Source organism: Cervus elaphus, chromosome X, assembly GCF_910594005.1.
Source record: "Cervus elaphus chromosome X, mCerEla1.1, whole genome shotgun sequence".
In the NCBI taxonomy this organism is placed as follows: Eukaryota; Metazoa; Chordata; class Mammalia; order Artiodactyla; family Cervidae; genus Cervus; species Cervus elaphus.
The window spans coordinates 50,869,321-50,889,690 of NC_057848.1; the positions used below are offsets into that span (position 1 = coordinate 50,869,321).

Below are 20,370 nucleotides of genomic sequence, written 5' to 3' on the forward strand. Positions count from 1 at the left end.
GGAATCAGGATTGCTGGGAGAAATATCAAAAACCTCAGATATGCAGATGACACCACGCTTATGGCAGAGTGAAGAGGAACTAAAAAGCCTCTTGATGAAAGTGAAAGAGGAGAGTGAAAAAGTTGACTTAAAGCTTAACATTCAGAAAACTAAGATCATGGCATCTGGTCCCATCACTTCATGGGAAATAGATGGGGAAACAGTGGAAACAGTGTCAGACTTTATTTTTCTGGGCTCCAAAATCACTGCAGATGGTTATTGCAGCCATGAAATTAAAAGATGCTTACTCCTTGGAAGGAAAGTTATGACCAACCTAGATAGCATATTAAAAAGCAGAGACATTACTTTGCCAACAAAGGTCCGTCTAGTCAAGGCTATGGTTTTTCCAGTGGTCATGTATGGATGTGAGAGTTGGACTGTGAGGAAAGCTGATCACCGAAAAATTGATGCTTTTGAATTGTGGTGTTGGAGAAGATTCTTGAGAGCCCCTTGGACTGCAAGGAGATCCAACCAGTTGATCCTAAAGGAGATCAGTCCTGGGTGTTCATTGGAAGGACTGATAAGGAAGCTGAAACTCCAGTCTTTGGCCACCTCATGCGAAGAGTTGACTCTTTGGGAAAGACCTTGATGCTTGGAGGGATTGTGGGCAGGAGGAGGAGGGGACGACAGAGGATGAGATGGCTGGATGGCATCACCGGGAGCTGGTGATGGACAGGGAGCCCTGGCGTGCTGCAATTCATGGGGTTGCAAAGAGTCGGACACGACTGAGCGACTGAACTGAACTGAAATGAACTATTTTCAAGTCACTTGAGCTTAGCTTTTGTCGGTACATTAGCTCACTGAATTGTCACAACCGTAGCAGGTAATGCTATTATTATTCCCATTTTGTGTAGAAGAATCTGAGCTCACAGAAAGTAAGCAACTTGTCTATCTTTGAGAGTTAATATTCATAACTAGGTTTTTCTGATTCTAGAACTAAAGCACTTAAATATGCTATGCAATCTGACTTTGCTCAACATAGAACAATTGACTTGTATTCAGAAAGGTTCAAAAGAGTCCAAAGGGAGATAATGATCCTTATTACCTGAAATGTTACAACTGAGGTTTCCTGACTAGTTGACAGAGATGTAATGGCAATTAAAGCAGTATATGTGGTATTGTACAAATTGTGAGATTCTCTTGTACTGAACATGAAATCAGGTCGTGCATAAAGAAAGGGCAAGAGAAGAGGCTGAGCGAAAAACAAAAGATGCAGAAGCTATCTACTGATTTTTTTTTTCTCTGTGAGATTGGTTTTTGGACTGCATTGTCAGGAATTCCCAGAATCCATATTTGAACAGAAGAATAAAAGTCTCTTCCAGTACCAAATACAATGTGAATGAACACCATCCATCATCCAATTTTATATGAGCCATCACTATCTTTCATTAATGCAGATAATTCAAAAATAAATAAATGAACAGTGCTGAGTCTAAGAACAATGAAACAGTCATGTGAAATGCTATATCTTTCTATTACACACATATGCTAGGTGCTGCTGCCTTTAAATACACCAAATAGGAGATGTTTATTTGTAAAATTATGTTTTACATTTAAAATTTATAAATTCTCTATTTTTTTCTTATTGGGGGAAACACTATAGCACATGCATAATTCAATTCCAAAAGCCACCTCTATGGGGATACTGATACTTTATGTAGCAATCATTGTGTTGAAAACATTAATTGATCACAATGAACTAAAAAAATACTAATGGTGCACTGCTTTTACTGACTGGTTTCTTGGTGATAATAGCCTAAGTGTATTTTAAAAGTTGTATGCGTCTAAATAAGTCCTATGTATGCACAAAATTTGTAGCGAAATAAATATTGACTCTCATTTTTGAGTTACAAAGACAAATATAAAAACAAAAACCTTACTTCACAGTTCTATCATAAAACACACATAATTTTTTGTGTGGCTGTGCCCCATGGTTTGCAGCACCTTAGTTCCCTGACCAGGGATCTAACCTGGGCCATGACAGTAAAAGCACAGAGTCCTACCCACTGGTCCACTAGAGAATTTCCCACACATAGTATTTTATTCTTAATTTTATTCACACATTAAATGGATTGCCCTCCTTTATATATGGCATAAATCTCCCTACAGTCATATGAATCAAAACAGTTAGTCACACTGCAAACATGATGTTAGACTCTTTAAGATGGATCATTCATAATAATGCATTAATTTACCATAATTTTTTATATTAGTACTTAGGTGAGTTATGATGACTGTGTTTGAAATCCCACTTTTGAAAACAGGGATCTTATTAAGCTCAATTCAAAGACATTTTAACATAAAATAGCCACTCATTGTGAGAGGAAGCATAACTTTATTAATTTTTTTCACTTTCTTTTTTATTGATGTGTAGTGTATACAACATCATATACATTACAGGTGCACAATATAGTAATTTACGATTCTTTTCTTGTCAGTCCCAAACTCCCTATCTATCCCTCTACCCCACCCTTCCCCTCCAGTGATGATAAGTTCTTTGTTCTCTAAATCTGTTCCTATTTTGTAAATAAGTTCATTTGTATCATTTTTTTTTTAGATTCCATTTTAGTAAATGCAGATTGAAAACTCACTTTTCTAACCTAAATCTAATACAGAAAATGAAGGCTTGAGTGAAATTAAGTATACAAATCAAGTTAAATATGAGAAATGAGAGGAGAGCTAAGAAAACAATGAATATCAAGTTAAGAATTTTGTAATAAATTATTCACTATCTAAGAATTTTATAAATGAAGCACAGTAAAATGAATAAATTCAAGAATGCCTTCCACATTCAAATCCCAATAGGTACAGGAAATGGAAAAAGCATACATTGCTAAATATATACAGTAGAAAAAGGGAAAGACATCCATTTTTTGTAAGAAAAACAACTGCCACTAAAGAAACTCAGTGCTGAAAAACTATGAATGAAATATGTGTAACGTATTCAGAAAACGGAAACAATATGTTAAGTTGTAGCATGTCTGAGTACCCTCAGCCACTTCACCTATTGTACAGAACAAAACATATGGTGATAGGTTTTATAAAAGCTATTGCAACAGTATTCCTAAATAAGCAGAACAGCTGTTTCTATAATTGCAAAACAGCTAATTTTTACTAATTTGGGACACGAGTTCATAGATAGGCAACAGCTGCAGTTTTGTCAACTGCATCCTAATGTTCCACAGACCTCTGCTCAAGAAAATAGAAGTAGAGACTGCCTCCTTTTATTGCACTGCCTCCTCTCCTTTCCAATAAATATCCTGAAGGTCATTAATGAAGTTTCCCCAAGGGCTTTTTCATTCAGGAACAGGTAGAGGACAGACACCAGATCTCTAGAAGTCAGTACTAGGATTTTAATAGAGAAATCATGGTTTAGAAAAATTAAAGAGGAGACAGAAAGGAATTTCTACCTGGTATAAGTTGCTACTTCCTTTCACAGCCTGGAACCCTAGTCATTGGCTCTTCGGTTTAGTGGTTGAGATAACACTTATTTTTTCTAGTAGAAAATGGTAAAAAAAAAAAAAATGATTCTATTGGTTGTTGCCTTCTTAGAAAAGGGTTATTTCATTCTCCCCTTTCATCATTCTCCGTCCATCTTTTTTTGCCCCTATTTATTTTATCTTCCGTCTATAAAACTAGTTTCGATGAAGAGTAGCGGTGTTTTTATTCGGGCTTGGAGGATGCTCGTTTGTGTGATAACTGCTTGCTCCCTGCAGTACAGCAGGTAGGATGTGATGTGCATACTAAGGAAGGTGGCATTAGACAAGTCTTAGCCAAGCCAAATTTTCATTCTCAACCTTTTCTATCACAGAATGAGTGGACTTGCTTTGCAAAAACCTGGACTATTCTTCTGATACAAAAATGGCTCAGTGTTTTAATAACTGCATTTCTGGGTAACGTGTGTTTAGAATGTATTTGTATCCCATGAAAGCAGATCTGTCCATTCCCTTTCAACTCAGATATCGTTGTCTCGGTAAGGCACTTAGTATTTTTTTTTAATTTTGTTTATTTTTAATTGGAGGATAATGGCTTTACAATATTGTGTTGGTTTCTGCCATATATCAACATGAATCAGGCCATAGGTATACGTGTGTCCCATCCCTCTTGAACCTTCCTCACACCTCTCACCGGATCCCACCAGGGAGCACTGGATTTGAGCTCTCTGCATAACATACTGGTTATCTAATTTTACACATGATAATGTATACGTTTCCATGCTACTCTCTGAATTTGTCCCACCCTCTCCTTCCCCGCCTGTGTCCACAAGTCTGTTCTCTATATCACGCAGGTCCTTTCTATAGCTCAAAGTGAAAGTGAAAGTTGCTCAATCGTGTCTGGCTCTTTGCAACCCCATGGACTGTACAGTCCATGGGATTCTCCAGGCCAGAATACTGAAGTGGGTAGCCTTTCCCTTCTCCAGGGGATCTTCCCAACCCAGGGATAGAACCCAGATCTCCCGCATTGCAGGCATGTTCTTTACCAGCTGAGCCACCAGGAAAGCCTTCTATAGCTCAAATGTGGCAATATTTTCTTGCAAGTAAAAGATCACTGACTTGGGGCTTCCCTGGTGGCTCAGTGGTGGAGAGTCTGCCTGCTAAGGAAGGAGATACGGGTTCGATCCTTGGATAGGGAGGATCCCACGTGTTGCTGGGCAGCTAAGCCTGTGTGCCATAACTACCGAGCCTATGCTCTAGAGCCTGGGAACTGCAACTACTGAGCCCACACACCCTAGAGTCCCCACTCCGCAGCTAGAGAAGCCACTGCAACGAGAAACTCATTCACTACAACTAGAGAGTAACTCCCGCTTGCCACTAGAGAAAAGCCCACACAGCAATGAAGACCCAGCACAACCAAAAATGAACAAATAAATAATTTTTTAAAAAAAAGACCACTGACTTTTGCTTGCTGTTTCTATCTGCTGAATTTTTAAAAATCAGTCTGTCAGATTTTCAGTAATCATCTCTCATACAAAGTCTAACCCAGAAAGCATCAATATTCCTTCAAGCCTCATGCACAGACAATACTTAAGAAGGTAGGGGAAAAATATCCTCTATTGCCCAAATCATGGTGAGAATATGGATAAACCTTCCAATATTGGCATGTAAGTAGAGAAAAACCTCTACATTTGCCCCCAACATTTATGTATAAATTTTAGAAAATAATAATGTAGCAATCTTAATTTATGAAATACCTTAGTTTGCTGGTGCTATGCTCCGAATGTTTGTTTTCACCCAACATTCATATGTTGAAGCCTAAGTCCCCAGTGTGCTTGTATTTGGAGCTGGGACATTTGGGAGGTAATTAAGGCATGAGGGTGGAACCCTCAAAAATGGGAACAGTGCTCCCTTATAAGAGACTGGAAAGACCAGAGTTCTCCCCCTTCAACATGTAAGGATATAGCAAGAAGATGGCCATCTGTGAACCAGGAAGTTAACCGTCACCAGACAATGAAGCTGGAACAGTAAGAAATAAGTGTTTCCAAGGAATTTTTGTTACAGCAACCCAAAATAACCAAGACAGCTGGCATATATCAAACTTGAAAAAGTAAAAGTAATTAATAGGGACGTTTAAAAAGCATATGGCTTAGAGGACAGCAAACAGCATACTCCTGATATTTTTTTAAGAGGAGATTTAAGTGTTAATATATCAAACTCAAAACAGGGAATTATCAAAAAAAGTAAATACAAAGAATTAATTCTCATAGTTTATATACACAGATGCTGTACAGAATTATATGATATTATGCTTTAGTTACAATTGCATGTATTTATCTCAATAGATCTTTCTAATATTATTTCTTTTACTATTACTCAAGGATTGTTATTTAAAGTGCCATTCCACTTTGGGTTGGGAGGTTGAAAATGTTTTTTGACATCTCAGTTGTGCTATCTCCCAGAGACCAATTAAATTCATTAGCAAAGCTACACAGAAAACACATAATTAAACCAGAATCCCTTTTCAGTTCTTGCATTATCTATACTATTATTAAACATCTGGTAACTGAGACTTCATCCATCACAAACAATACAGTTTAATTTCATTAACTTGTAGATTTTTGCAACCAGTTCCCATCATCCATATTCCATCAGACTCATATAAATTAGGGTGTATAGAATACACATAATAATGACATATGTTCAGTTTCTGGACTTTATTACTATTGACATTTTTAATATTTTCAGTCTTTATAATGGGCCTATTTATCTACCCTGACACATTATAAGACAGACAGACAGTAACTGGGTATCAGACAGATTCACACCTGCAACATCAAATCACTGAATTAGTCTCAACCTAAAACAGTAAACTCTAAATATTTACAGAGCCTCAGTACAGCACATTCTTTCCAAAGTCAAGCTTTAAACTTCAAAAGCTGAAAATGCCTAAGATAAAATATTTTCTGATGCAGTGGAGATGATATACAGTAGTAATAATGAAGATAATATGAGAAGAAATTCCCAGTTTGAGCCTTACACGAATAAAAACTAAAAGTAAACACTTTCCCTCACTATCCTTTGTCACTAGGCCCATGTAATTGATTGATGACTCACACATGCAACTGATAAAAATAAGGTTCTAGCCTTGCATCAATCCTTCCCAAAAAAAAATGATCATCATTCAATGGCTAAAGACTACACCCTAATTTATTTGTTTTCATACTAGGATTACTTCAACAGTGCTCAAAAATATTTTACAATCAATAAGCCACAATCACCATACAGCCATGGATTCAAGAGAAAACGGCCCACATATGGACACATCCGGGCAAAATAAAATATTTCAAATATTTACAAAACAATTGTTTATGCGTTAAGACCTGAAAAGCAAATTGGTTCAAACAGAAAAAAAAAAAAAGAATCAAGCTGTCATCAGATTTACTCTCTTGAAACATTCTGGGCAAGACATAAAGAAACATTCAGAGAATGTGAGCCGATATAATTTGGAACCAAGCAGTTCTACCAACCAAGTTGTTTTAATGAATGACAACAGAAATGAAGTTGTAATATGTAAAAAATTTGAAAATAAACTGTCTACTTATCTTGAAAATAACAATTGAAGACATAAATATAAACTGAGAGATAAAACAAAATAATGGAGAAGTTATCATATGAAAGAAAGTCTAGTGAGAATATAAATCAGGTATAAATAAAAAGATCTTAAAGAACCCGATTACTACAGTGGTGTGGTCAGCCACCCAGAGCCCAACATACCAGAGAGCAAAGTCAAGTGGGCCTTAGGAAGCACTGCTGTTAATAAAGCTAGTGGATGTGATGAATTCCAGTGGAAATATTCAAAACTCTAAAGCATGATGCCATCAAGGTGTTGCATTCAATATGTCAGCAAATCTGAAAGGCCCAGCAGTAGCCACAAGACTGGAAAAGATCAATCCTTATCCCAATTCCCAAGAAGGGTAGTACTAAAGAATGTGCTAAAGGGAAAGGGAAAGAAAAGTCGCTCAGTCGTGTCTGACTCTTCATGACCCCGTAGACTGTAGCCTACCAGGCTCCTCCATCCATGGGATTCTCCAGGCAAGAATACTGGAATGGGTTGCCATTTCACTATTGGACAATTGCACACATCTCCCATGCTAGTAAGGTCATGCTTAAAATCTTGCACACTAGGCTTCAGCGTTATGCAAACCAAGATCTTCCAGATGGCCAAGCTCAGTTTATAAAAGGAAGAGGAACCAGAGATCAAATTGCCAACATTCACTGGATCATACAGAAAGCTAGGGAATTTCAGAAAAACATCCACCTCTCTTTCATCGACTATGTCAAAGCCTTTGACTGTGTGGATCATAATAAACTGTGGAAAGCTCTTAAAGAGACGGGAATACCAGACTGTGTTACCTGTCTCTTGAGAAACCCGTATGCGGGTCAAGAAGCAACAGTTAGAACCCTGTATGGAACAACTGATTGGTTCAAGATTGAGAAAGGAGTATGACAGGGCTGTCTGCTGTCACTCTGTTTGTTTAATCTATACACTGAGCACATCATGAGAAATGCTGGGCTGTATGAGTTACAAGCTAGAATCAAGATAGGCGGGAGAAACATTGACAACCTCAGATACGCAGATACTACCACTTTAATGGCAGAAAGTGAAGAGGAACTAAAGAGCCTTTTGATGAGGGTGAAGGAGGAAAGTGAAAGAGCTAGTTTAAAACTAAGTACCAAAAAAAAATAAGATCATGGCATCTGGCCCCGTTACTTCATGGCAAACAGAGAGGGAAAAGGTGGAAGTAGTGACAGATTTCCTCTTATTCGGTTCTAAAATCACTGCAGATGATGACTGCAGTCATGAAATCACAAGACAATTGCTTCTTGGCAAGAAAGCTATGACAAACGTAGACAGTATGTTGAAAAGCAGAGACCTTACTCTGCCAACAGAAGTCTCTATAGTCAAGGCTCTGGTCTTCTCAGTGGTCACGTACAGTTGTGAGAGCTGGACTGTAAAGAAGGCATAGCATTGAAGAACTGATGCCTTCAAACTGTGGTGCTGAAGAAGACTCCTGAGAGTCCCTTGGACAGCAAGGAAATCAAACCAGTCAATCTTAAGGGAAATCAACCCTGAATACTTGTCGGAAGGACTGATATTGAAGCTGAAACTCCAGTGTTTTGGTCATCTAATGCGAACAGCTGACTCTTTGGAAAAGCCCCTGATGCTGGGAAAGATTGAGGGCAGAAGGAGAAGAGGACATCAGAGGATGAGATGGCAGGATGGCATCACTGATGCAATGGACGTGAACTTGGGCAAACTTCAGGAGATGCAGAGGGACAGAGAAGCCTCTGTTGCAGCCCATGGGGTCACAAAGAGTTGGACATGACTGGGCAACTGAGCAACAACATAAATAAATAAATAAATAAAATTAAAAAACATGCTTGACTCTATACACTATATATGTGTGTTAAATAAAGAAAATACTAATTAATAAAAAAATCATACATTTTGATTACAAAAATGGATGCAGTTTGAATAGTAATAGACAATTTTTTAAATTAATTAATTTGGCTGTGTTGGGTCTTCATTGCTGTACGGGCTATTTTCTAGTTGCAGAAAGCAAGGGCTACTCTATTGAGGTGGTTTCTCTTATTGTAGAGAACGGGCTCTAGGGTGCCTGGGCTTCAGTAGTTGCAGCTCCTGAGCATGAAGAGCACAGACTCAGTAGTTGTGGTACATAGGCTCAGTTGCTCCTTGGCATGTGGGATCTTCCCAGATCAGGGATGGAACCCTTGTCTCCTGTATTGCAGGCGGATTCTTTACCACTGTGACAATTGTTTTATAACAACAAAACTTTCTATATTGGTTTTATTTTCTCTTCTAATTCTGTATGCCTCTGGTATCATCATGGTGATTCTGCCTTCAATCTACCACCTCATTGAAATTTCAATACATTGTGCTTCTTTCTGTTTTATGGGCAGAGTCTTCCAATTGTAGTAAGATTTTGGAACTTGTGGATCTTTTATTTTTCCCCATTGCTTTAGTTCCAGGTGAATTACTTGGGAATTTTAATTTGCTTGAAATCTGACCACCATAACAGTGAAGACCGTTTTTCTATGAGGCTCAGAAATGTTTATACAAGTTTAAGAATGAGGATAAGCCATGGAGAACAAGATGATCAGCCTTTCCTTTTGAAAACAACTCCTTAGGTCTGATTTTTACCTTGTCTCTAAAGGGACAGTTTAGTTTAATTCAAAATTACATATACCTGGAAAGAATTACCAGAACATTGTAGCTGGTGTTTCACTGGCTTGCTTCTTAATTTGTATGGCTTGTTATGTTGTTTCCACTGTTTCCTATACAGTCTTTTGAGAAATACATGTTCAAAGTCCATACTATATTTCAAAAAGACTACTGATTAATCAGTTTTCTCATTTCCAGAAAGATAGGATTATATTATATGATGTCTAAAGTCTTTTGCAATTTTAAAGATCTATAATGATTATAGTTTGACAGATACAGTTTTCATTTACCAATGTATTCTATCACTGTTTCTATAAGTCATCCAATCTTTCAGTTAATTCACTTCACAGGAAGAAATGTGTGGAAAAGAGGCACAGTTGACTGGATTTTTCAATTTTCACTGTTCAACAGGTTATATTTATATCATGCTGACACAGTAAAAAGAAAGGTAAGTAAAAATAATTATGTTAGGTGAAATAGAACTGGTTATAGAAATTGCACATATTATATATAATATAGAAATTATATAAATTATACAATACAATTTAGAAATTATAATATATAATACAGAATAAAATTTATAGTAATATAGAAATATATCACATATAATACAGAATATAAATAATATATAATATTAGTGTGTTAGTTGCTCAGTTGTGTCTGACTCTTTGTGACCCCATGGACTGTAGCCCTCCAGGATCCTCTGTCCATGGAATTCTCCAGGCAAGAATACTGGAGTGGGTTGCCATTTCCTTCTCCAGGGGATCTTCCCAACCCAGGGATCGAACCTGTGTCTCCTGCATTGCAGGCAGATTCTTTACCATCTGAGTCACTGGGGAAACCCTAATACATAATATGAAATTGCACATTAAATATAATATAATGCATTACTTATGTATGAAAGTGAATGCCGCTCAGTCACTTCCCACTCTTTGTGACCCAACAGACTATACAGTCCATGGAATTCTCCAGGCCACAATACTGGAGTGGGTAGCCTTTCCCTTCTCCAGGGGATCTTCCCAACCCAGGGATCAAACCCAGGTCTCCCACATTGCAGGCAGATTCTTTACCAGCTTAGCTACAAGGGAAGCCCAAGAATACTGGGGTGGGTAGCCTATCCTTTCTCTAGGGGATCTTCCTAACTCAGTAATTGAACGGGGGTCCCCTGCATTGCAGGCAGATTCTTTACCAAGTAAGCTATCAGGGAAGCCTTATTTATGTATAATTATTATTTATAACACATAATACATAACTCAGTCTTTCTTCTAACTTTGATAATATTATTAATGTAAAAGAAGTATGTACCAAGGGAAGACAAATTAGAAAATATAGATAAGCAAAGGTAACAGGAAAAATAGGAAATAGGAAAAATCTATTTTAATTCCAGTATCTAGGAATAATCATTATTGTTCTGTGGTGTATTTTCTCTAATTCTTCTCTCTCTTTTTCTTCCTACCTCTGGTATACTACACGTGTAGTTTTGTATCCTGGTCAATTTTCTCAATATTATATTATGATGTTTTTTCATATCAATAAAATTAGGTGTTATTCTTATATCTTTTCCATTATAGTCTTTTAATTTGATGTACCAGTACATAACATCTTCTGTTTTTGATATTTTAGTTTGCCCAATTTTTTCAAGTGAATACAGCTGTAATGCATATTTTGAGAGAGCTGAAAAAGCTATTCTGACATGTATCTCCTGGCTTTAAAGCACTGCTTTAGTCTGTAAAGTACCTATTGAAGTAAAAAAAAATGAAGTAAACATACAGATGCAGTTATAGAAATCATATGTATGTTTCCTAAATCACTATTTATCCTAAGATACTTGACTGAATAGTAATTTTTTTCATTCCAATTTGGTATGCTCTATTTGTCATATACTAAATAATTAACTTCTCTTTGTCCTTCTATAATTGCTGTTTTGACCAATTAATCTGTATGCTCATACTTCCAGCAGTATCACACAATTTTTATTATAGCTTTATGCCAACTGATTTTATAACATGCAGGCAATTGCTCTAATTGTTGGTGTACATATTGTAGCAGAAAAAATCAACCATGATCAACAGTTCGTACATATGATATGTGAATCTAGACTGGCAATGTCCTGACAGATGCACTGATAGCTAGAAAATCCATTTACTTTAATTCATATTGATGTGACATTTTTACTGATGGTCTTTCTTTACATTGTTGTGTTAGTTGGGCTGCTGCTCTCAATTAAGAATGACAAGCAAGAGTCTCCCTAGATGTAGAAACGCAGTTCTCTGGAGATAACTCTGATGGAGAATTAAAACCCAGTGAGTCAAGAACATTGTTTTTCACTCACTAGTCAATCCAAGGGTAATTTGAGAAAGTAAAACTCTTTAAATATTTCCTTATGAGGAACTTCCCTGTTTTGGGAATATAATAAATTTTAAGAGTAATGTTTAGTTTGGTGCAAAAGTATGGCATTCAAAGACACTCAGAAGTATTGAACAAAAAGTATTGTTTTTAACTTTGTCATTGTATCAGTCATAATAGAACTTAGGAAGATGGATAATAAAAACAGAGGAATAATATGATGATTCCATTACTCCATCATAGAAAAAGACACAGTGATTAAATAATTGAATTTTTTGTTTCTTTCTTGAATATGATCAAAAAAGTACAAAACTTAATAAGAAGGGATCTTAACATCTTTATCCATAAGGGTAAACCAGAACTATACTGTGACCTCAGCTTTTTCACTAAAAAAATCAAGTCCTGAACCTAATTACAGCTTATATATTTGACTTTAAAATGAACTTTTCATCCCTTGGGATCCAGCAAAATGTGTTCAATGACAAAAAAGAGAGCCAAAGAAAGAATAATAAGGGAAAAATATCAGAGACATTATATTTGCCCTTGAAAAATTGGAGAAATATAGGTAATGAGCTAGCTTTTACTAGACACTTTTACATTGATTTTCTTAAATATAAAATAGACTGTCATAAACCATTTTAGGTTTGAAATCCTATCACTAATGCTTCTCTTTAGCTTGGAGGATTTCTCAGTTTTCACTGCTTATTGAGGATTTGATAATAGGCCAAATTTATTCAAAAAGTAAATTGATCAACAATGTCATTAGACAAAGTATACAAATGGGTAGAATTTAGACCAACCATACAAATAATGGGCATGCTTTTTTGAAAAAACAAAACATTAATATTATAATATTAAGGTAACAAACCATGTATGAGTTCATGAAGTCATGCATTAATATTTCTCATTATACATAGCAGAATTCAAAAAAATATTATTTTTGAAAGATTGGTTTGGACCTTTGTCTAAATAACTTCCCTTGTGGCTCAGCTGGTAAAGAATCTGCTTGCAATCCGGGAGACCTGGGTTCGATCCCCGGGTTGGGAAGATCTCCTGGAGAAGGGAAAGGCTACCCACTTCAGAATTCTGGCCTGGAGAATTCCATGGACTGTGTAGTCAATGGTGTTGCAAAGAGTTGGACATGACTGAGCCACCTTCACTTTCATTTTCACTTCTGAAGCACTTCAGTTGTTAAGTACCTCATTTTTGTTATAAGCCAGGTTTTCACTGTCATTCTCAGCATATCAATAGTGACACTGTTGTCTAGGAATGTTTGATGTACTTATGAGATCCCCCACAGATATCTTCCCAACCAAAGTCAGTGTTGTGGCTGGACAGGCTCTTGTGGTTCTTGTTTTGATTGCAAGATGCACATCAGCAAAAAATCCATCAAGGAACTTTTGGGAAAAAAGATACGTATTACTCAGTGTTATCTCTGGATAGAAACCTTAATAATCACCTCTGGGTGATTTTTATTGTCTTGTTTTCTGTTTTTCTCTAGTTTCTAAATTTCCTGTCATGAACATTATTTTTGTAGTATGTGAAACAAAAGGCTGTAGCAGTAAAAAAAAAAAAAAAAAAGATATGTATTACTCAGACAGAGGTCCTAGAAGGTACATGGATGGCACACTCAAGGGCCACATAGCAAAGTCATGAGGAAATAGAGAGAAAGCATGCCAACCTGGAGCTCTGCCTTTATTGGTGTCCAAAAAAGGGATGCCTAAGACTCCACAGGTTCACTCGTTATTGGAGAATTTAAGCATAAGAGTGGGAATTAGAGCATGGGAAGGAAAAAGAGAGGTCACTGTCAGTAAACCTAGGTTATTCAGGGTTTTAAAAGGAAAACCTCATGGTGGGGCAGGCTGGTTTTTCATTTAGTTGAGCTATGTCATATAGCTGACAATATGTTTGAGATGGATGTCTTTGAAATGGATGCCTTGGCAATCAAAAACTTAATATCAGACACTTACATTACAATCAATAATTTTAAAAGTTTAATGTCAAGCGCTTACACTCCAGCAGTTATGTCAATGACACAGCATCACCTTTGCAAAATGGACATTAAGGACAAGGAAAAGGAAGGATATTGGTATTTTCAGAACACCTATTATTCTCTCCTCTATTCCATAATTCCTATTACCACTGGAATTCTAAATTCAACTTTGATCATGTTTTCCACTGCGAACTCTCTTTTATTGGCTTCTGATTGCCTAGAGAATAAATTTCAAACTCATCCTGATAGCATAAAATTTATACTTCAATATCATGTAATATTTTTGATTACCTAATAGTGCTTTGATTTTGATGCATTTATATTATTTTCTAGCTGTTCTGTATATCCAAAATGTCCTTCTTCCTTGTTAGCCTTGATTGAATTCAAATTAGGGGCAGATAACATTTCTATTCAAATGTCAAGGTTTATTCAACTCTTGATGCAGAAAGAAACCCTTTGGTTATGCTATCGTAGTTTGCCATTTTTTAATACTTCTATGTTGAGTTCAACATAAGCTAAACTCATTATAATTTGCCATGACTATGCTTATCCTTGTCACTTGGGTTGTGTGTGTATTGCAAAATGGACCACATTGCATTCATCTTTGTAACTCTGCAAACAAACATAGATTTTTGTACATAGAAGGAAATTATGTTTATTAAGTAAATGGTAAAGTTTATAATGCAATCAATTCTTACAATATGACAGGTTATAGTGTGGAATAAAATAAGACAATATTTTACTTAATCCAATTGTCCTTATAACAACAGAAGTCTTAGTTACCAAACCAAGGATTATAATTTCTAATATAATATTATAAGCAAAAAGTATGTTATAAAATATTCTTATAACACCAGGACATAGAACAATGTTAAAAAGATAGTACAGCATATCTTGTTCTAATGTACTTTACTTTATCACTCTTCATAGATAGTGCTTTTCACATAATGAAGGTTTGTGGTAACCCTTCCTCAAATAAGTGTATAGGCATCATTTTTCCAACAACATTATTATTTTTATTGATAGTTAATTTGCAAATTTGTGTTAGTTTTCAAGTATACAGCTAAGTGATTTAATTATACATATACCTTTTGTTATACATATTCCATTTCAGAATCTTTGTTATAGGTTATTATGGAAAACAGCATAAGTCCCTGTGCTATACAGTAGGTCCTTTGGTTATCTATTTTATATATAGTAGTGTGTATATATCTATATATTAATCCCAAACTCCTAATATATCCTTCCCCCTCAGCATTACTTTATAATTAAGGTATATAAATTTTTTACACATAATGCTATTGTATACTTAATAGACTATAGTACAGTATGAACATAACTTTCATATGTCCTGGGAAGCCAAAAAATTTGCTTGACTCAACTAAACCTATAATATCTCAGAGGCACGCCTGTAGATGATCAATGAATAATTGTAATTTACATGTGCCCTAGCATAAGCTGTGAAAGTATTAGTCAGTCATGTCTGACTCTTTGTGACCCCAGGGACCGCAGCCCATCAGGTTTCTCTGTCCATAGAATTCTCCAGGCAAGAATCCTGGAATGGGTAGCCATTCCCTTCTCCAGAGGATGTTCTAGACCCAGAGATCGAACCCGTGTTTCCTGTGGCTCTTGTATTACATGCAGATACTTTACAGCTAAGCCACCAGGGAAGCCCCAACGTAAGCTGATATAAGGATAAAAATGAACTTTAAAAACAATAAAAGCACATGTACTTGCTGAATTGAACACTTCACCTAAGAAAATGTAATTGGATTAGTTATGTTTGCTAAAAGTAGTTATTTCCTCAAACATTATAATATTGAGACTATATCAGCATGATATGGGATATAAAAATCATTCTAGATATTTCTTCTGAAAAGGGATTTAATACAAGGAATTAAGTGCTTAAAACCATTGCTAGGCTTGGAAGTCAGTTGCAGAGCACCAGCATTTTTCAGATTTACTAAAGCAAATTTTCATACTGTTCATGGGGTTCTCAAGGCAAGAATACTGAAGTGGTTTGCCATTGCCTTCTCCAGTGGGGCAAGTTTTGTTAGACTGTGAGGGTCCAGGAGTCTCTGGCAGAGGCACTTATCTCACATGCTAGCAAAGTAATGCTCAAAATTCTCCAAGCCAGGCTTCAACAGCACATGAACTTCCAGATGTTCAAGCTGGATTTAGAAAAAGCAGAGGAACCAGAGATCAAATTGCCAAGATCTGTTCAATCACAGAAAAAGCAAGAGAGTTCCAGAAGAACATCTATTTCTGCTTTATTGACTATGTCAAAGCCTTTGACTGTGTAGATCACAACAAACTGTGGAAAACTCCTAAAGAGATGGGAATACCAGACCACCTGACCTGCCTCTTGAGAAACCTCTATGCAGGTCAGGAAGCAACAGTTAGAACTGGATATGGAACTACAGACTGGTTCCGAATAGGGAAAGGAGTATGTCAAGGCTGTATATTGTCACCCTACTTATTTAACTTATATGCAAAGTACATCATGAGAAACGCTGGGCTGGAAGAAGCACAAGCTGGAATCAAGATTGCCGGGAGAAATATCAATAACCACAGATAGGCAGATGACACCACCCTTATGGCAGAAAGTGAAGAGGAACTAAAGAGCTTCTTGATGAAAGTGAAAGAGGAGAGTGAAAAAGTTGGCTTAAAGCTCAATATTCAGAAAACTAAGATCATGGCATCTGGTTCCATCACTTCATGGCAAATATATGGGGAAACAGTGGAAACAGTGGCTGACTTTATTTTTTTGGGCTCCAAAATCACTGCAGATGGAATTGCAGCCATGAAATTAAAAGACACTTACTCCTTGGAAGGAAAGTTATGACCAACCTAAGACAGCATATTAAAAAGCAGAGACATTACTTTGCCAACAAAGGTCCGTCTAGTCAAGGCTATGGTTTTTCCAGTGGTCATGTATGGATGTGAGAGTTGGACTATAAAGAAAGCTGAGCGCTAAAGAATTGATGCTTTTGAACTGTGGTGTTGGAGACTCTTGAGAGTCCCTTGGACGGCAAGGAGATCCAACCAGTCGATCCTAAAGGAGATCAGTCCTGGGTGTTCATTGGAAGGACTGATGTTGAAGCTGAAACTCCAATACTTTGGTCACCTGATGTGAAGAGCTGACTCATTTGAAAAGACCCTGATGCAGGGAAAGATTGAGGACAGGAGGAGAAGGGGACTACAGAGGATGAGATGGTGGGATGGCATCACCAACTCTATGGACATGGGTTTGGGTAGACTCCGGGAGTTGGTGATGGACAGGCAGGCCTGGTGTGCTGTGGTTCATGGGGTTGCAAACAGTCGGACATGACTGTGTAACTGAACTGAACTGAACTGAACCATTAGGGAAGTTATCCATGTCCACCCAGTTACCAGCACAATTAGCAGAACAGTGAGAAGGAGGAAGAGAATGAGAGATCGGAGAATACTCCTGAATGCTAGGCCCTATGGCAGGCGAACGTTCCCACTTTAGTACGTATGGAGACCCTATGGACAATGATCACAGTGTTCCAACCATCATTTGCAGGGGAAGTGATGGAGGGTGCTGACAACCAGGGTGCGATAGAACAAAGTAGACCAGTGAGACAGAATAACTATGGGATTATACCTAGGTCACAGTTCTACAGGGGCCCTCCTCACCAAACACAGCCCAGAGAGGACAGCAATGAAGAAAATAAAGAAAATCAAGATGAGACCCAAGGTCAGCAACCACTTCAACCTTGGTACTGCTGCAACCTCAATTACTGATACAGATGCTCAACCAGGAGATGGGAAAGAAACAAAAGCAGCTGATCCATAAGCTAAGAATCTGTCTGCTTCCTAGACTGAGCAGAAAGGAGCTGAGTCAATGACAGTTAATCATCTCTACCATCATTTGGTTTAGTCATTCAACAAGAAGTAATTAACATGAAATTCCAGCAATTAGAAATGAACAAAATATTGGAACAGAAGATCATAAGTTCTTGCTTTTTGTCTGTTGAACAGATAACCAGAACTGTCTGTATTATCTATTCAGCATGGAGTTTTTATTATTTTTAGATAAAGACATTTCTTTTTGTTAATAAAAACGGTGTGTGTTTTTTTTTTTCTGAAGAGCCTGGTTTTTCTTTATATACATTTTTTTAAAATTGTTTAATATTGTTTAATATTTGGTCAAGTTTTGATATTTTTAAAACCTCATTTCTAATTTGTAATAAAAGTTTACAGCTTGATTTTCTTAAAACGTCAACAAACTGTAAGCACCTGTTAATAAAAGTCTTAAATAATTAAAAGGTCTTAATAATTAATACATAGCAATGGAAATTTAAGGTGATAATGTTGGGAAGTTAAAAATACATACAATTTTCAACCTAGCACACACAAACATGGAATATGTGTGTATTGGTGCATCCTTCATACAAGAAATGGAGATACAAGAGCAATGACCAAAGGTTTTGGGACCAAGGTATGTTTTGTTTAAGGAGAGATCCATGAATGAACATGAAGATTATCCTAGTGCTCAAGATTTTGCTCTCTAATGGGAAAGTCAAATCCTATTTAACTCAATAAATCTAGAAAATAATAAACATTGAACAAATCCAACAGTAAAACCGTATACAGTAAGATCAATAGAACAAGAATAATGTGAACATTTTAGTTTGGAAAGTGTGTCCGACTCTTTGCGACCCCATGGACTGTAGTCCACCAGGCTCCTCTGTCCATGGAATTCTCTTGGCAAGAATACTGGAGTGGGTTGCCATTCCTTCTCCATGGGATCTTCCTGACCCAGGGATCGAACCCTGGTCTTCCAAGTTGTGGGCAGACTCTTGACTGTCTAAGCCACAAGACCATAACTTTTTGTTATCTTAAAATTTCCCTTAATATATAAGTACAATATGCATGTATAACACACAACATACAATATTTTATTGATGCATAAGTCATAAGTATATAATTAGATGAATTTTCAAAGTGAATACATGGATAACCATCATTCAAGCCAATAAATATAATATTTTCAACAGCATTGGAGCACACTCAACCAAGAATGACCAGTGTTGACTTTTAGTTTCACAGATTAGTTCCCCTTGGTTTCAAACTTTATATGGCTTTATATACATACAGTAGAATGAATACATAAGCTTTAGTATATTCAAAGAATAGAAACTACACAGCAATGAGAATTAATATACCAGGAATGAAATGGAAATCCTGGACTAGTGAGTTTACATATAGTCAACTACATTAGTTATTGCCAAATGTTTTTCCAAAGTGAATGTACCAGTTTACTCTACCAGGTGTATACAGGAAATCAGATTGTCATACATCTTAACAAAAACTGGGTACTATCTATCTGCTTTTAAAAATTTCGGCATTATTACAAGCATTTAATAGTTCCTCATTCTGATTTTAATTATCATCCCTTTAATGACTAATTGATGCTGACTACATATTAATATGTTTATTGGAGATTGGGCGTCATCTACAGGGAAGAACCTGTTTAAGCTAATCTGACTTGAACAGTCTTATTAAACTGATTTGAGGAAGTTCATTGTGTGTTTTGGAAGGAAATCCTTGATTGGACATATGTATTGCTTCTCTTTATCAGAGCAAATAATTCTACATCATACCTGTTCTACCATTTTCTTGCCATCTGTGATGCGCTTGGTCGCTCAGTCAGGTTCGCCTCTGCAACCCCATGGACTGTAGCCTGCCAGGCTCCTCTGTCCATGGGGATTCTCCAGGCAATAATACTGGAATGAGTTGCCATGCCCTCCTCCAGGGCAGTCTTCCCAACACAGGTTTCTTGCTATATGTGTTGTCAAATTTGAATTTCCTATCATCTCAGTTCAGTTCAGTTCAGTTCAGTCGCTCAGTCGTGTCCAACTCTTTGTGACCCCATGAATGCAGCACGCCAGGCCTCCCTGTCCATCACCAACTCCCGGAGTCCACTCAAACTCATGTCCATCGAGTCGGTGATGCCATCCAGCTATCTCATCCTCTGTCGTCCCCTTCTCCTCCTGCCCCCAATCCTCCCCCAGCATCAGGGTCTTTTCCAATGAGTCAGCTCTTCACATCAGGTGGCCAAAGTACTGGAGCTTCAGCCCCAGCATCAGTCCTTCCAATGAACACCCAGGACCGATCTCCTTTAGGATGGACTGGTTGGATCTCCTTGCAGTCCAAGGGACTCTCAAGAGTCTTCTCCAACACCACAGTTCAAAAGCATCAATTCTTCGGCACTCAGCTTTCCTCACAGTCCAAATCTCACATCCATACACTACCACTGGAAAAACCATAGCCTTGACTAGACG

The 20,370-nt window shown here is 37.0% G+C and overlaps 1 pseudogene; it reads left to right on the top strand.

The window, feature by feature from the left end:
- Positions 1–17,963, top strand: part of LOC122690305 — a 29,955-nt pseudogene extending 11,992 nt beyond the window's left edge.
- The last annotated feature ends 2,407 nt before the right edge of the window (positions 17,964–20,370 follow it).